Raw genomic sequence first — 17,381 nt, forward strand, 5'->3', positions numbered from 1 at the left:
AGCGTCGGAGGAAGGAATCAAGAGATTTGCTTTATGGAAATGTTATTATTTATAAGATGCTCAACGACGATAAAAAGCTCTCTGGCGATCGAAGCCCAAGAGAAGAAAGAGGGGGAGGTAGATACATAATATAATCGCATATCGCGCGCGCGGAAAATGCGCGCGTAATAAAATTTACGTAATTACAGTGTAATGACGCTGTTATTATATTCTCGCGCACTTGCGTAGGCCGACGCGCGCGAGATGATCAGATGGCGATCTTTAACGCGATTAAAGCATCTTAAGAGCCAATATTCCTTGCTCTTCGTTTTTATTTCTTCCTCGATCGTTTTTTGTTTTGTTTTTTGTTTTATCGTTGCGTCTCGCGCTGATAAACAAAACAAAAAACTGTATCAGGTTGATTTAATACATGAAATTTCCACGTGTACGATTGTCTTTCGGAAATGTCTTTCGCAATCGCGCGGCACATGTGCGTATACGTACATACGTATTGGCAGGCATTACTTTACATACCGACCGATCGATCGTTATAAGGCCCTTTTTTTCTTTTTCTTATATTTACTTCTGCCGGGGCGCGCGCGCGTGAGACAGAGATACGTAACCGGTACGCGCGTCATGTGCACTTTCACTGGAAAGTCCCCCGCCTGATACGTGCGTAAGCACAAAGTAAGGTATATGGCAGCAGGCATGTAGCAGATACACACATGCACAAAAGAACAAAACGAATGGAAAAAATAAGAAGAAAAAGAGAAAAATCACCAGGAGGACTTCGGCTCGTACTCATCGCACCACCGACGATCTTCGACAAGTTGGCGTCTTGCGTCATTCGGAGATTTTTCGCGATACGCGCGTACAAACTCGCGCGCGTAACGATGGTTTTAGCGTGGTTGTAAGGTACACGAAGGTGGAAAAATTTTTCGAGATAAGAAAGCCATTGGGCCCTGTAATCTTCGCTCGGGATGAATGTACCATAAGATACATGCCGTTGCCGAGTCAAAAGTTTACAAAATAATAATGTGGTCTCTCCATATGGACTTTCTACTTTTTTTCCTCGTCTATGAATAATTCACGCGAGAATCCCATACACAGAGAGGTAAAATAATAGATAGAAAAAGATATCACAAATTGTATAATATCTCGTCTCGAGCTTTATACACACTTGATGATATATAACAATCAAACACAGCAGCGAATTGAGAGGTGAAAAATTCGCAAGGCACCTGCCTGCCGCGCGCCAAAATATTGCGCAAAGATGTTATAGACAACGACTCGAGATTATCAAGAGTGTAAAAAGAAGTTAAGAAAAAATCACACGACGTAAACAACACACACACACACACACACACACACATAGGCGCACATAATATGACAAAGTGAAAACGCCCGCGTGATTTATATCGGTGAAAATATAATAAAAAGGAGTGAGTGAGAGAGAGAGAGAGAGAGAGAGCAAGCAAAGAAGACGTGTTGTGTCTCGCAAGGAGCTCTGCAAGCGGCGGCGACTCGTCGTTATTATCTTCGAGGCGGAATCTTCCGACTCCCGGGGCATGGAAAATTCAATTTCATTAAATTTTAATTTCCACCGCGCGCGCATTATACAAGTGTGCGTCGTATTATATATATCGTACATAAGTATTTAATTTTAAATTTATAAATCCGCGTTGTGTGGCTCGTCGCGCTTCTCTTTCTCTCTCTCTCTCTCTGTCTCGTGTACTTGTATACATGTAATTCTTCCGTCATCAGCGAAAGTTAATTGCCGGCCGGCATTTGCTCCGCTTTACTACCGTGGCGGCAATAATTTATAACTTTTTGCGTCGTGTCGTATATGGATATAATACGCGAGATACGTGTACGTGTGTACGCGCGTGTGTGCAACAATAATTGCACATTTTGGATGACGCTTAATGGCGCTTATACTCCTTTTCTCTCTCGCGCGTACGCGCAAGATATGTCGCGGGCAGTATATACACGCACACAGAGCAGCGTGTCAGTATCGTACGACGCGAGGCGCCACTATCCGCGAGCATTAAATAAGTTCAATGTCGCAAGGTCATTAAAATGCATAAGTGCCGATGATAAAAGTCGAAGCATTATATTAATCAAATGCATTAAGATAATGGATAATTGTTCAATTTGTAAATTACGATTGCTTTCAAGCTTGTACGCTGAGCGCAGTGCTGCGCCACGCGTATTATATGCTGCAAAAGATAAGCAGATGTACTCCGTGTGTGTGTAGAAGAATTTTTAATAGCACGATTCGAAGATACAACGTCAATATTTATACGCACAGCCAATTTTTGTGCGTGTGCGTGAGCGTGTATGAGTAATGAAAGGTTCTTGAATAATTTCAAACTAAGCTCTTACAAGAAATTAATGAAAAATTTAGCGAAACACTACCAGTAGAGTTTTTTTTCTGAAAGTTTTCTAAAATGGAGAACCCACAAAATCCTCATGCACGATATTCAACAACTTCACTTCTATTTTATTTTTATAACATGTTTATGATCGCACTTAAGTATTCTTAGATTTTTTCAATGAATTCTTGGTTTTAGCCTTAAGCTTTGCCAAACATTCTAGTCCCTTTTTCTTCTTTTCTTTCTCTAATCGTCTTTTTTCCTTGATTTTAAGTCTTTTTATTTCTAATTTTTTTTTACGATCATCATCCATGGTTATAATGCCGACACGATTAAAAGTAAAACAATTACACTGCAATTATTTGACACCAAAATGTAACACACTTCAACGCACGATTAAAAGTTATCTCCGCAGAAGCAATGATCACATTTTAATGATGATAATGATATAAAAATACAGTAAATTTCGGCGAAGAAATGTGCCTCCCTAATATAACGTCAAATCGGAATAACCAGATCAACCTGTCAACAAACTGTGCAGACTTAATATTTTAGAATAGTTATTTATGTAACAAGTGCCCAAAAGACGTTTTTGGGCTCGAGTGTGCGGAAAAAGACACGAGTGCCGGCTATGCCGGCACGAGTGGGTGTTTTTTCCGCACACTGTGCGCAAAAAGCTGGGCACGTGTTGCATACAAAATTTTATGCAATAGGAGACGAAAAATACTTTCATTTAAATGAGGCGTTTTACCGCACACCCGTGTCCAAAATGAGGCATTTTACCGCACACAAGTGTCCAAAAACGCTTTTTGCGCACTAAAAAATGTGCAAAAAAAGACATTTTTCGTCATACTATTGCATAAACAATTATATTTCCAATTTATTTTATTAACGTTATTTAATCAGGAACGATCATTTTGTGGGTTCGTCAGTAATTAGTTTTATAGCCTATGCGATTTCTTAACTTAAATTTGCAATATATTGGAGAAAAGAACTTGAGGTGATAAAAGCATTTTTTCAAAACCATGTTTTGACTTATACAATTATTTTGACTTTGCCACTTGCGGATTTGCAGATAAAGATACTTGCCATCTAGTGGTGAAAGTTGAAAGTGGTATTATCTTATTTAGAGTAGTAATTGAAAACTGGTATAAATTTTTTGAACAAATTAAATTGTTATTTTCAAGTTATTACATATTTTTAATATAATTGTGAAGAATATCCTCCCGAAATTTCACAAAAATGCGATGCCATTTCAATCGACTGAGCTATACCTGAGTATGCCAAATTATAAAATTGTACGAGAATCACTCTTATGTACACAAAGGGGAGATTACACCTCGCATTCCACAAATGTACGGCAGGTTGGAGTGAATTTTCATAAACCGATCTTGAGACTCTTATAGGCATACTTATACAACAAAATAACAACAACAGTAACATCAACAACAATAACGAGACGCAACTCTCGCGATGACTCGGCGCAAATAATTCGCGGCGATTTATTCATTATCGTATCATTAAACGAGGTCCAGACAGCTGACTCTCGATCTATGATTTATATTACGTACGAATCTGTGTTGCACGAACGTATGTATGCGTACACGAGTCTCGCGCACTCGCGCTCAATCGATCATCACCGCGAGATGCTTCAACTCCAGAATCGCTGGCAATCAGCGAGTTTTCACCGAAACACCATCGATACATCCTCTCTCGTCCGTAATATCTACATAAGCGCGTCTATTTTGAAACGAGCGCTTCGCGCACGTCTTATCCACGCGCAAATCCATGCGTATTTCATGTATTGCCGTGTATTGACGTTCGAGAGCAGTGGTCATAATTTTTCTAAGAAGCATCATATGCGTGCCTGTGCATGTGTATGAGTGTTTGCCTCACGTCTCACACGCGAGAACGTGTTAAGTGCTGCTATATAAGCGCGGGCAAAAGCACGAGCTAATGATTAACGCGTGGATGCTGCTGCTGCTGCCCACTTCTGATGTTACATGTTTATACAGAGTTGGCGTGTGTATGTACTCGTGGATCGATTTAAAAAAAAAAGGCACTGATTTGTACTTTGTGCGCACATGTATAATGTAACACACATCCCTATTTGGGTTTCAAGGTTATTAGTGTAACACGTGATTACCCACAGGATGCAGGTCACAGCCGAAGAAAATATATATCCAGACAACACGGCAGCGGTACGTATGGAGTAGAGAGAAAGAGGAGCTCGGGGCGCGCGAGCACGTAAAGTTGAAAAGTGAGAAAAATGGCCGCGGACGGACGGAAGCGCACAGCTCGGGCTGCAGCTCTTTCGAGGCTTAATTTATCGATTATACTTCGACGCTCCTCTCGCAATATGCCGCAGAGCGATAAAAAAAGAAGAAGAGCGGCGGCAGCAGCGCAAAATGTACTCCGAGTTCGCACACGAGTTATATTTATACACACGAGCACACAGTGTTCGCGTCATAATATAATACGGTAATAATCAAACGAACCACAAATGTTTAACACACAAGTAGAGATATGTATACGAGAGTGAGCGTGCACGAGTCTTTAGATGTGGAAGACATGCGTCCCAAGTGCATATGTAAAAGAAGGAAAATGAATGAGCCCGAGGACTTTTCTCTCTCTCCTGGTCGGACAAACGTGAAACCGCAAAAGCTCGTTTACGTATGGGTAACAACGATTACGGTTCCATGTATACGTATGTGTGCGTTATATCTGTGCTATAAGGGAGCACGCGGCATGCATGCGCTCGATTATGGCATTTAGAATATCTGTGTCGACCTTTGAAGTTTTCGCTAAAAGTTCCGTTGTTATTGTTTTACGAACTTCGGTCGTTTCATTTGGCACCGATTTTGAAACTGCTCTAAATAAAGTATCCTTGAAGGGAAGCGCGAACGATAAACGGAATTAGTACGAACGCGCGAAAAAAGCTTACTCGATAAAATCAAGTGTATATAAACGAGCTTTTCCACTCCCGCGTTATCATTCGCAATCCCTGCGTGACATCAGTCGTACATAAAGTATAAATCTTCGTATCTACGAGCGCGATGAAAAAACTCTCCTACCGCAGAGCACAAAAATTTATCGTACACAATTATTGCGATACATCTTTCAGACGACGTGCTCGCGCGTCCAGACAATAATAATAAAAAAGTAAAAGTAAAAAAAAAGTAAGTAAATCAATGGACATACGGACAGCTGCAGTTGTACTCGGGCGCGCGGATGTACGTCTCTATATATTCACGTGTACGTGCTCGTTTAAGCGCATCAGTGACACAAGCAACAAATCATAGTTTTACGCTCGGGTTATACTCTTTTCTCGCCTTTTTTTCTCTCCTTCCCCCCCTGTTTCTCCAACGAGAAAGAGAGAAGCGTATAATGTAAGAAGCATCGGCGTAGGAGTTTCAGTACTGCAGCTCGCCACCGTGCACCGTGCGCGTCTTCGGTTTCAAAAAAGAATTGCACTTTACGGCCTGGATATATATTTATAATGCACCACGTGTGTACTACAACGCCATGCACGATACCTATATATATGTACAGCTCGACGCCACGCGAAGGTCGTTCATTAAGGGCGGATAAAATCATTTGCACGCGACGAAATAAAAATAAAAAAAGCTCGATGCAGCATCAGCGGTAGCAGCAGCAGCAGACGCGCTTCGATGGGTCTTTGTCGCGCGTCGTGACGTTCTTCTTCTCCTTTTTTCCGTAACTAATATTCTCCGCAACGACGTAGTACGGCGGAGAAACGGAGAGAGTGAAAATTAGTATGGTATAGTGGCACACACGAGGGAAGAGAGCGAATAATTGGCTACTATTTGACTTGGCAAAAGGATCGCTCGCTGCGAGACAGTAAATGTTACTATATACCACTATATGTACGCATACACGCGGTGTAAAGTGTGTGTGCGCAAGCTGGCTATATATAAGTACGCGGCGGCGAGCCTCTGTTGACTTACGATATGGCTTCTGTAAAATCGAGCTCGACTCAATTTTTGTTGCTCTTCTTTTTTTTTGTATACAAGCGGTGGCGGCGGCGGCGATCTGCTGCTGCTACTCCTCCCTCCCCCGCCCTCGCGCTACGTATTCTATTTAACCGGCGCGACGAGTTGTGTATTATTATATTATATTTATACCTGCATATAAGCGAACGGCGCGGTCGATACGTATCAGGTTATATAGTCCGCGGAATGCATCGCCGTTTATGCTGTGCTTATTAAGAATTCGATGAAGAGAAGATATTTTATCGGATCAGCGCGATATGAGTCAGACTACCCGTTGCGCACACATACGTGCGGCTAATACGGCGAATCATAATTTTTTTTCTCGCAATCAGCGCCACGCACGCGGAAAGGAGAAAAAATAATAGCGGCGGCCGACGATCGGTGCGCGCGCGACGTTGAATACAATTTTTTATTATAGGCAAAATATTGCTAATCAATCGCTGGAAGGCGGTTTCAAAGTCGCGCGCACTTTCGTTTTTAATGTCTTTCCGACGCGTTATATGTACCTTGCGCGAGAGAGAATACGTTTATGTGCGAGTGTGTGTGTGTGTGTGTGTGTGTGCAAGTATATATATGGATGATTTATAGATCACCTTGAAGAAGAAACTTTGAGCTCACGTGCTGCTATATGCACCTTTTGCGTGTGTGCAAACACTTACTACTATACGTACGGGGCTTATATGCAAGCGCGAAATGCTTTTAATACACGTCGAAGCTACTCTATATACTGCCGATGCGTCTCTCTTTCTTTCTCGCTCGCTCGTGTGCACGTATATATATTGTGTCTGCGGCTGCCGGCGACGACTCCGCCGCCGTTATGCGCAGCAGCAGAGGCAGACAGGACAGACACATCCCTGGCTGCCGAGTCTCGCTCGCTGCAGCGCCGCCGAGGTGAAAGCGAAATAATAATCGATATGTGTCGAACGCGCAGGCGGGCGAGAAAAAGCTTTTCGGCGTTATGAGTCGCGTCTCTCTCTCTCTCTCTCTCTCTCTCGGTGCGATTGGATTGGAAATGGCATGTGTTATGTACTGCGTATGTATACCTGCCCTCTCGAGAGCTTTTGAAATCATCGTTTTTATAGAGCGCGCAGACACACACTCGTATCAGCGTGAAGAAGATTTGAAGAATGTAAAAATGTATTATGAAACAAAAAATAAAAAATACAAGAGAGAGAAAGAGAGTAATGTAGCCTGAGAAAGGTAAACAAAACACGTGTCAGTCGAATAAATATACGCGTTGTACACGAAAAAAAAAACCTTCCATCCGCATCTCTCTCTTTCTCGCTCGTATAATGTACGCCATCAAATACTATAAAAACCGAAGACCTGTGTATACGCACGAACCATTCGAGGCAGCGTATGCTTCGCAAGTGGACTCGTAAAAGACCGTCTTTCATTCGCTCTCAGCACGGCGGTATTATATAGTTTAGCGCTCCTTTCAACCCTTTTGTTCCTCGTTTAATGCACAGTACAGGTCTGTTGAGCAGCTCTCTGTACACTATATATACAATAATATCGAAGTGCGCGCGTACAAACGCGTAATACGCGGCGTTATAATACAGTAACTGCACAACAATAACAACAATTTATACTCGCGCGCGAGCTTTTAGAGCACATCCGTTAGCCAAGTGAAGAGAGAGAGAATGAAATATTCTCGAATTAAGAGGGAATCTCGTACCTTTTTATTATTTCTGCCAGAGCTCGAGGCCGCGCAATGATGATTAAGTGATTATTAGATTAATTTTCCCTCCTAACTCGTTAATATTTTATTATATCGCGCGGTTGTACGCGGCCACTAGCGCAGGCGCGAAAAGGAGGAAGCGGCGAGGCGTATTTATTATTACATACATATCGTATAATATAAACGCGTGCGTATATATATACACGCCTAATGGAATATACATGCGTTGAATTTGTATTGCGATATCGTATACACGCGTGCATTATGCACACGATGATTGATAAATTAGCATATTGCACATACGTAGGTGTGCTGTTATAATTTAATTTATATATCTCACTCTGCTTTCCGAATTCTAGTTCACGACCGCGTCTCTTATAGACAGTATTCGCGTGTTCTTGTTTTTCAGCATGACTAAGATTGCAAAAACAAAAAAAAAATAGAAGCCGTGAAAAGGGGGAGAAAAAAGGTGAAAATCGTCACTTTTGATCGTGTTGCGTGACTCTCGCATCATGTCTGTAGCAGCAGCAGCAACAGCGGTGCAGTCGCCGGACGTATATACCGCCGCGTGCGACTTATCTCTCGTCTCGCGCACAAACCCGCGCGCGCGCACTTTCAAGGTCAAATCTCGTGGGCGGCTAATTGGACGTCTGAGTAAGAGATGCGATGGAGTGTGTGTGTATATATTCACGCACACAATCCGAGTAAAGGCACAACTAACGGGTATGCTGTTTTCCGTCTTCGTCGTCGTCGGTGCGCACAACTCTCGAGCGTGTAACCATTTCAAAATACGCCGCGATCCGCAAGAGGTTACGCGAGATATATAATTTGTAATGTATTTATTTAGAGGCAAGCGAAAGATCGAATAATAATGTTACATACATCGCGTGAATTTGTTTTTTTATCTTCCATCCGCATGTTAATATACATATTGCGATACTACTACAAAGCCGATAAGAGAGCAGTTCTCTCGAAAAAAACGAGTCGCAAGAAGCTATATTATATACGTACGTAAAGATAAACTCACACGGAAATCGAGCAGAAAAAAAAACGGAAAGGAAAAAAAAGATACGAAAATAAGGCCAAAAGATCACAGCGTCGTCGAGTCTTGGTGTGTTATGTGCGGGCACATAGTGCAGTTTAACGTATGTGTATGTATATCGCACCAACATACTCGAGCGCAGAGAGAGAGAGAGAGAGAGACACGAGACTGCGGATGCGCGAGATATATATACACGAGCTTAGCTGGCCGAATATAAAACTCGACGAAGACGACGCGGTCTTCGGCGTACTTAGCCGCTCGTCGTCGTCGGATATTCGCTTCTTTAGCGGCTTCGAGTGCGTTCACCTCGTCGTATATAGATATTTACTCACGCATGTATATGGGAAAATCTCGTGGAAATAATTTTGAGAGTGAGTGAGAGAGTGGAAGGCTTGGGTGCAGAGAGATATGTCGTTCAGTTTTTCTTTTCAAAAAAAACAGTTTCTATAAGGATATTTTTTTGATAAAGATATCCCTGATAGAAATGCCCAACATTACTAATGACCAGAAAATGATCGTTTTAACGATGTAAAGTTCATTACTATTGATTGGATTTTATCAACAATTTTTTTTTTACAATTAGGATTTACAATTTACAATTGAATATTAAGCGCATTTTAAATTACCTTATAATAACAATTTAATTGGTTCAAAAAGTTGACACTACTTCTCAACCAAATTATATGGGATAAAACATACTTCAAGTTCGCACCACCAGATGGCGATTGCCTTTTTCTGCAAATTTGCAGGTGGCAAAGTCAATATAATTGTATAAGTAAGAGTATGGTTTTAAACGATGTACTCTCGTTGATGCTTTTACCAATAAAAATTCTTATTCAACAATTGAATTTGTCGGAAGTTGCATCTCTATGATTTGTATATAATTTAAATAACGTACACTGGAATATTAACGTGTCAGCGGATTTTTCCATGTACACAATACTCGAACGTCGCCATCGCCGCCGCCACCGTCGTCGTCGTCGTCGTCGTCGTGCTTATATATAATACACGTCGCACACACTTTCACCCATATAATACCTCCTTCGTCGCTTATCTTGCATTCATGTTCTCTGTAATGCGCGGTGCATGGTGCAGCGCGGCGCGCAAGTCATACACGCGCGTATATACACATATGCACACGCGACAAAGGTCAAAATATACCGTGTGCAAAAGCTTATACGTACATATCGTGCCGGTTGTTGGACTCTGTATACAGTTTACACACATCGCTCGCGCTCGCAATTTTCATTGCGACGAATCGATCCGCGGTTATTATACTCGAAATGATTGCATAGAGAGCGATCGAGAGTCGTCGTCGTCGTCGCAACGAATATACTCCGGAAGCCGGTTCGTTGTATTCGTTTACACGCGTTGTGTGCGCATATATACACGTCGGCGCGCGTTATTTTGTTTACGGAAGCAGTATACGCGCGAGTATTTTTGCGTCGTCGCGTTGCACAGCAGCAGCAGCTCGACTTCAATTAACAACGGTGGCGGTAGTACTCGACGCGCGCGATATTAATAACGTATAAACATCGGCTGTACTGCGCTACGCACACGGCTCGATGCAGCATTGCAAGCGACATGTTTGTACAATAATACTTTTCCATCCGCGTAACGTATCATCGCGTGCCGGCAGTGAATTTTCCGCCTTCTTCGTCTTTTTATTTTTATTTTCATCCTGTTTTTATTTTTCGTTCTCGCTCTCCGTCCTGTGTGTATCGTATAGTGTTTGTGCGCGCATCAGCTGCAGCAGATCTCGCATGCCGATACACACACACGGTACAGCACACGCGCGCAGGAGGAGGACTCATTTGCTTCGTGGAGCGCGCGAGATGTTATTAGATGGATGCAATTAGTTATTCGAATGTAACGATGATAAACCGACGTTCTCTCTCTCTCTCTCTCTCTCTCACTCTCTATCTTTTTCATTCGCTTTTTTCTCTCTTCGTGCGCAGCTGTGCGTGTGTGTGTGTGTGTGCAGCAGCGGCAGCAACGTTACGCAACTGCAGTCGCGCCGAGCGTGAAATTTGCAATGCAAATTCGAGTTTTTCCGCGAAATAATCCTCTATATCAACACGCACGCGTACACACACAACACTCGGGGAAGCTGGCGCGCGCGTGAAAATAAGTACATTTCATAATTATATAGATATCGAATTTCCTCTTTTGTCACGTAGTGCGACGTGTAGAGTCTGCGGATATATCGTTATAATGAAAAGATCTCACATCTATACACACGCGAACACACACACACACAGGCAGTATAATATGCAAGCTCGTTTATGAGTGTATTATAAGTGTTCTGCTGCTGCTGCACAATACGTCCAAGAGTGTTTCGTATGCCTCTCTTGCAACAAAAATATAACGACATGTGCCATACGTTTTATAGTGTAGTGTATGCAATATATGTATATAGGAGCTACTGCTGCCTCTCGTGTGTGTGTATACGTACATACATGAATTATGAAAAGCTTCACAAGAGTGCAATTTTTTAGCCCATATGCCTCGTGTGTGCCTCGTGTATGTATATTTATTATCGCGGACTACGCACTTGAACGTTTCGAGCTAGTGCTGCTGCTGCTGGTGCTGCTCTGTGCATCTGCGAGTCTACGCGATGCAATGTCACGGTGATGCATTTCGGACCACGTGATGTATAGCGACAATACATGCATATGCATGAGCTAAGTGAGAGAGCGAATTATGCGCTATTGAGAGTTTTTTTTCCTTATAAAAGCGAGTTTTTATTCTGCCGCTTCTTCTTTTTTATGATTGTCGTTATTCTTTTGTGCATAGAGCACGAATGATATTGCAAATAAGAAGGAGAAGAATCGAGTATCAGCTTTGAGAAAATAAAAAAAGAATCAACGTTGCATGATTTTTTGCTTTTATTTATTCATCATCTTTATTACTCCAAGAGCACTCGCGAGAGTCGTCGTCGTCAGGTTATAGCAAAGAGGCACACGCGCAGAGTAGAGGAAAGTTTCCAATTTTACGAGGAACGAAAATCCAATCAATTTGCCTCACCGCCGCGCATATATACGATGATATATGTATAAAAGTATATAGCGCAGAGGCAGCAGAAGCCGAGCCAAGCACAAGCAAGCACACCCTCGTCGCAGTCGACGTCGCCCCATAAGGGAGGGGCGCATGCGCCCAAGGAGTCCGAGAGAATCCACCCTTGCTGGCTGGCTGCGCTACTGCTGCACGCGAGCGAGGCGAACAACACGCAGTGGCAGGTACTGCAGACTAACTCTCTCGACCCCTGCAACCTCACCCACGGCCCACAGACACACACGTATACAGCAGAGAGTAGTCGCACGTACAGAGAAACACACCGTGGAGAGAACGTAATAGACAGAAAATATCGAATCAGACATTACGTGCATGTATATGTGTATGAGAGAGGTATACGCACGCACACAGACACATCGCATACAAAATATGCGGAAAGCTACGCCAAGCCGAACGTTGTATATAAATTTCCTTCGAGATGAAAAAAATCGCGTGGCTCGACAGAGTGTGTGTGTGTGTGGGGGGAAGAGAAAAAAAATCTTCCGTCGTCCTCGCGGGCATATAGAAAATTTATATCTAATATACACGCGTCTATCGCGACTCGGCGAGGTAAAGAAAACGAGACTCCGTTTTCCCCCTACACGCACACAATGATATTACACTCGAGGATTTGTCACTTAAACTTGTCTGCATTCCTACGTCCGATTCTTTATTACCCGCTCTGTGGTGGTGCATGCGAGTTGATACACGAAGGAAGAAAAATAACATCTTCTTGGTCGATGAAGCATCACACCCAATGCCGCATGATATTACGAGTAGGCAGCACCCTCGTCTTTTGTTTTTGTACACGCAGGCACGCACACTTACACGACCGGGGTGCAAAGTAAACTCACAAGTGTGTGTTTGTGTATACAGGGGAGAGAAAGGAGTCGTCGGCCGCGCGCGTGTCGATCTAATATAATTGTACAATTTTTTCGACCCGCTCGATCGATGATGAGGCCTTAGTATACACGCATTTTCTCTCTTTCTGACAAATGTGTTTGAACTGTATCGGGGGTTATTTCAATCATTTCTCACGTGCATCGCGATATTAATACAATAACGTTAGGCCTTTTAATCAGTAGCAGCTCGGCAGGGTTCCTGTACATAATATGTAGTTCGTGATCGATATCGTGATGTACGTGAGGAATCGAGTTCGATATCATTTACCGTTCTCAATGAGTCATTGATTACGTTCTTAGATTACGAGTTTTTAGCCTTTTTGTTTTCGTCAGCTGCGTCAAGAGAACATCCCCTTGTGTTTGCGACGGGTATATTTTTCGGTACACCTGCACTTCGAACTCCGAGCTCCCGAGTGCACAAACCCGAGAGAGAGAGAGAGAGAGAGAGAGAGATAGAAGAGAGAGAAGATCCGCCCTTGTATAACAGAGAGAGTAGCGAATCTTTTGCCACTGCACATCGCTACTACTACCATCGACGTGCATACGCACACACTGGCACGTACCTTTACGCGAGTCATAAATATACGAGCGAAGTAAACGAAGTTAAAGGTGGATTTTTTTTCCACGAAATCATAATCACTGGCACTATATTCTTATTACTCCCTGTTAAAGCTGCTGCTGCTGCTGCGAGCCGAGAGATAAGATAATATTCTACGGTTTACTCGTTTGCACTTTGTATAATGTGCAGTTGCGTGTGTGTGTATATATAGATGCGCCTACTTAAATTAATAATGAGAAAGTCCGATAAGACCTACTAGTAGCAGAGGTTGTCGTACGTATATAAAGTTAGTATATAGTCGGAGTAGCAACAGCAAAACTCGCACAAGTCCAAGTACGAATTATATTTCGAAATGTCTCTCTCGCTCGCTCGCGTACCGATATAATATAGTGTCAAGCTCTCTTATATTCACATTTCGTCACTCGTGTACATACGCACGAGACAGCAAAAGATAGAGAGAGAAGAAAAATATTTTCATAAGCAGACAAGTGTGTAGGTTTTCACCTATACGCTGTGTTAGATAGATAGAGACGTATACAGGTATAAAAGCACACATTGTATAGATCGCGTCGAGTCTATACATAAACGTTGTGCATGCTATCCTGTAGTGTATGCTACGTGTGTGCATATGCATTTAATACTTTTAGCGGAGGAAAATTCTGCATCCCGCCTATATCGATCCGCGGCGCGCGTCTCTCCGTTCGCATGACATATATATATATACGTGTATATATGCAGCAGCATCAGCAGTAGCAGTAGTAGCAGCACATATACATTGCTCTTACGGTCGGTCGTCGGTCCTCGTCGTCTTTACAGGTCGTATATACACACACACACTTACACGAAAAACTCTCGAAATGTATACACAGACGCACACATACCCACACAGTCACGAGAGCAGGTACAGTCATCCGTGAAATGCCTTCGTTAAAAAGCCTAAAAATTGATCGACCACTGCCTTTTTTTTTATATACACACACAAACAAACGCACAAGTGCTGCTGCCGCTGCTGCTCACTTGTGGCGAATATATATATAACCGCGAATCTGTGTGAGTGTAAGCTCGCAGTACACGTATATGTTATAATAGAAGTCGAGTGTCTCCAGCGTGCGATGACCTATTTCGTAATGCGCGAGATTATACGTGTATATTATACACATACACAAGTATGGTCGAGAGTAAAGCCGCCGCGCGTGTATGTGTGTTATGCATGAATATATATCGGATTCAGACGGAACCCAAGAGGTCATAGGTCACGACGACGCGGCGATAATGTATAAAATGTCACACACATATACCTGCCAGCGACTACTTAAAACGTAAACCACCGCGACAGACGGACAAAGATTCGAAAAAAAGACGTTTGACACGAAGGAGAAAGAGTTGGGTGAATTGAGTAATACTACTAATTTTCGGAGTTGTGTTTCGTACCGTATCGTCTGCGACGACATTCTTCGCAGCATCGGTTATGTGTACTTTTTTCCCAGCCAGCGAGTGTAATGTATTGCAGCAAAGAGACACACGGCGAAATTCTTCTTCTTCTCCTTTCAACGAGACACTTTTTTTGCAGCTTCTTTCTTTTTCTGTCGCTTACGTTCACTATATAACGTGCACAATATATTTTTTTTTATATTTCTCTCATTCCCAGGCAATTAATATATTATCACACGATCACACATATAGGACGATTCCTCGCTTCATATGTAACAGCTCAATTTCATATATGACAGCTGTGTACGCCACCAAAGCACTGCACTTCTTTCGATGAATTTTGTCACAAGAGCACTTGTGCGTTTCTATCAACGCATTTCTTTTATTTTTCAAAAAATCGAAGCACAACACAATCTTCAACGATTTACATGCACGCACCTCTTCTGCGTTTTCGAAATCGATCTTCCGTTCGAAACCCGCGCACGTTACGTTAAAAACTTCATATAATATATTATAAATTCGAATTTAAAATTGGAAGGCAAGTAGAATCAGTCGTCCGGCTCTCTCGCAACTTATCAACGTGAGTTTCACTTTTCTTTTCGAGGAATCGAGGAAAAAACAAAATAAATAAACGTGCTCGCGACAATAAATGATGTACGACGAGTTTTGTGTTCGCGGCACTGATGTACACTGGAGGTGGCGGTCCCCGCGACTACACGGTGTCGTCTTCTCTCGCACACACGCAGTACGGGCAATAGTAGTAGCCGTCCGCGCGCGGAAAGCCGTCGACGACGCACACACACACGGTATAATACACGGAGACTGCAGAAAGAGAATAGAAAGAGAGATAGTAGTAGTAGAGAGAGAGGAGAATGTACCTGTGTGTGTGTGTATTAAAAGGCAACAACAACGACGGTTGTGCCCAGGAGAGGAGGTTATATTACATACGGTATATACGCGATCGGAACGAGGCAGGGTTCATCCCGCAACTGTCGGACTAGCCGGCGGTACGTGTGTGTGTTAGGTGGCGCCGTTTCGTTTCGCGACTCCCCCTCTTTTCTCTCTCTACTCTACACACACCACCAGCATCGTTGTTGCCGCCGCCGCCGCCGCCGCCGCACTTCTCCCGCTGCTTCCACTGCGTGCTATATATTCGCGTTTCGGTGCTGCTGCTGCTGCGCGCAAAACGCGCACGAGAAGGTATAAGAGGAGAGAGAGAGGAGAGAGAGAGAAACGGCAACGACAGCTTCGCAAAAGCAGCAGCAGCAGCATAGGAGCGCGCTATATAGCACACAGCACACACTGCGAGGCAGTGAACGCGGCCAGTCATTTATGCGCGAAAAGAGGGGAAATTCTCTCTACTCTCTGGCGTTGCCCAGGTAACGCAGCGGCGGCTTCGGCTTCTCTCTCCTCGTCTTTCGCCTCGGCTGCTGCGCGAGTACACTGTACCTATACGTGTGTGCACGAAAGAGAGAGAGAGAGAGAGAGAGATCGACCGATCGTTGCTGATGCCCCGGTGCTATGTACGCAGCGTAGCAGCAGCAGCACGTAGTGAGCGTTGAAAATCGTCATCTCCCTCTGCACGTTACAGGTCCGAGGATCGTAAACATACACGCACACACCATGACCAGGGAGAGCCATGGGCTGCGGAATCGAAATAGAGAAATCGTAGGTGCGCTCGCGACGGATTGCCATTTACTGCTGAACTGCGAATTCGACGTTATGTCGTTTTTGCAATTCCCATAAACGCCTCCGTGTACATACGTACACTTTGCAATACACCGCATATGTATGGTACTTCAAGTGCACAGACTCGTTGCAGACGCATATACACGTACATACCTATACCTATATAATATAACGCGCGAACGTAAACGACTCGACGGAGAAATAAAAGCTCGCGATGTATTTATGTTTGCCCTTCGGACAGGAGCTGCTGCTGCAACACAAGCTACAGCAGCAGCACGTAAGATACTGATCCAATCTCGCTAATTGAAAATACGTCGAGGTCTTGAATAATAAAAACGTACAAAAAATAAGACAAGAGAAGATGGCAATGATAATAAAAAAAATAAAAGAGGGAGAAAGAGAAAAAAAACTCGCCACTACGTACGAGTCGGTCCTCGACAGCGAGCGAGAGCTCGCTATATGTTATACACCTTCAGGCAAGGACACGACTAGCCATGAGCAGAAGCAGCTTCTCTCTCATCCATATGCATAATATTAAAAAACAATGTCTCGACAAAAGACTCCATTAATGCTAGCTTGGTTCAAAAAATAGCGTACATTATATTATACGGGGGATAAAAAACGAGTAAACGTGTACGAAACCATTGACCTGGCCT

The 17,381-nt window shown here is 43.3% G+C and overlaps 1 protein-coding gene across 1 annotated transcript in view; it reads right to left on the reverse strand.

Moving 5' to 3' along the window:
- LOC106655980 (protein shank-like) overlaps nt 1-16,012 on the reverse strand; it is a gene marked incomplete at its 3' end in the record, with an annotated part of 69,271 nt that extends 53,259 nt beyond the window's left edge. Inside the window, exon 1 of the mRNA XM_023461656.1 lies at nt 15,037-16,012. The remainder of the gene's footprint in view (nt 1-15,036) is intronic.
- Nucleotides 16,013-17,381: the final 1,369 nt, after the last annotated feature.

The sequence above is a fragment of the Trichogramma pretiosum genome, unplaced genomic scaffold, assembly GCF_000599845.2.
Source record: "Trichogramma pretiosum strain Unisexual culture from Peru unplaced genomic scaffold, Tpre_2.0 scaffold4, whole genome shotgun sequence".
NCBI classification, from domain to species: Eukaryota; Metazoa; Arthropoda; class Insecta; order Hymenoptera; family Trichogrammatidae; genus Trichogramma; species Trichogramma pretiosum.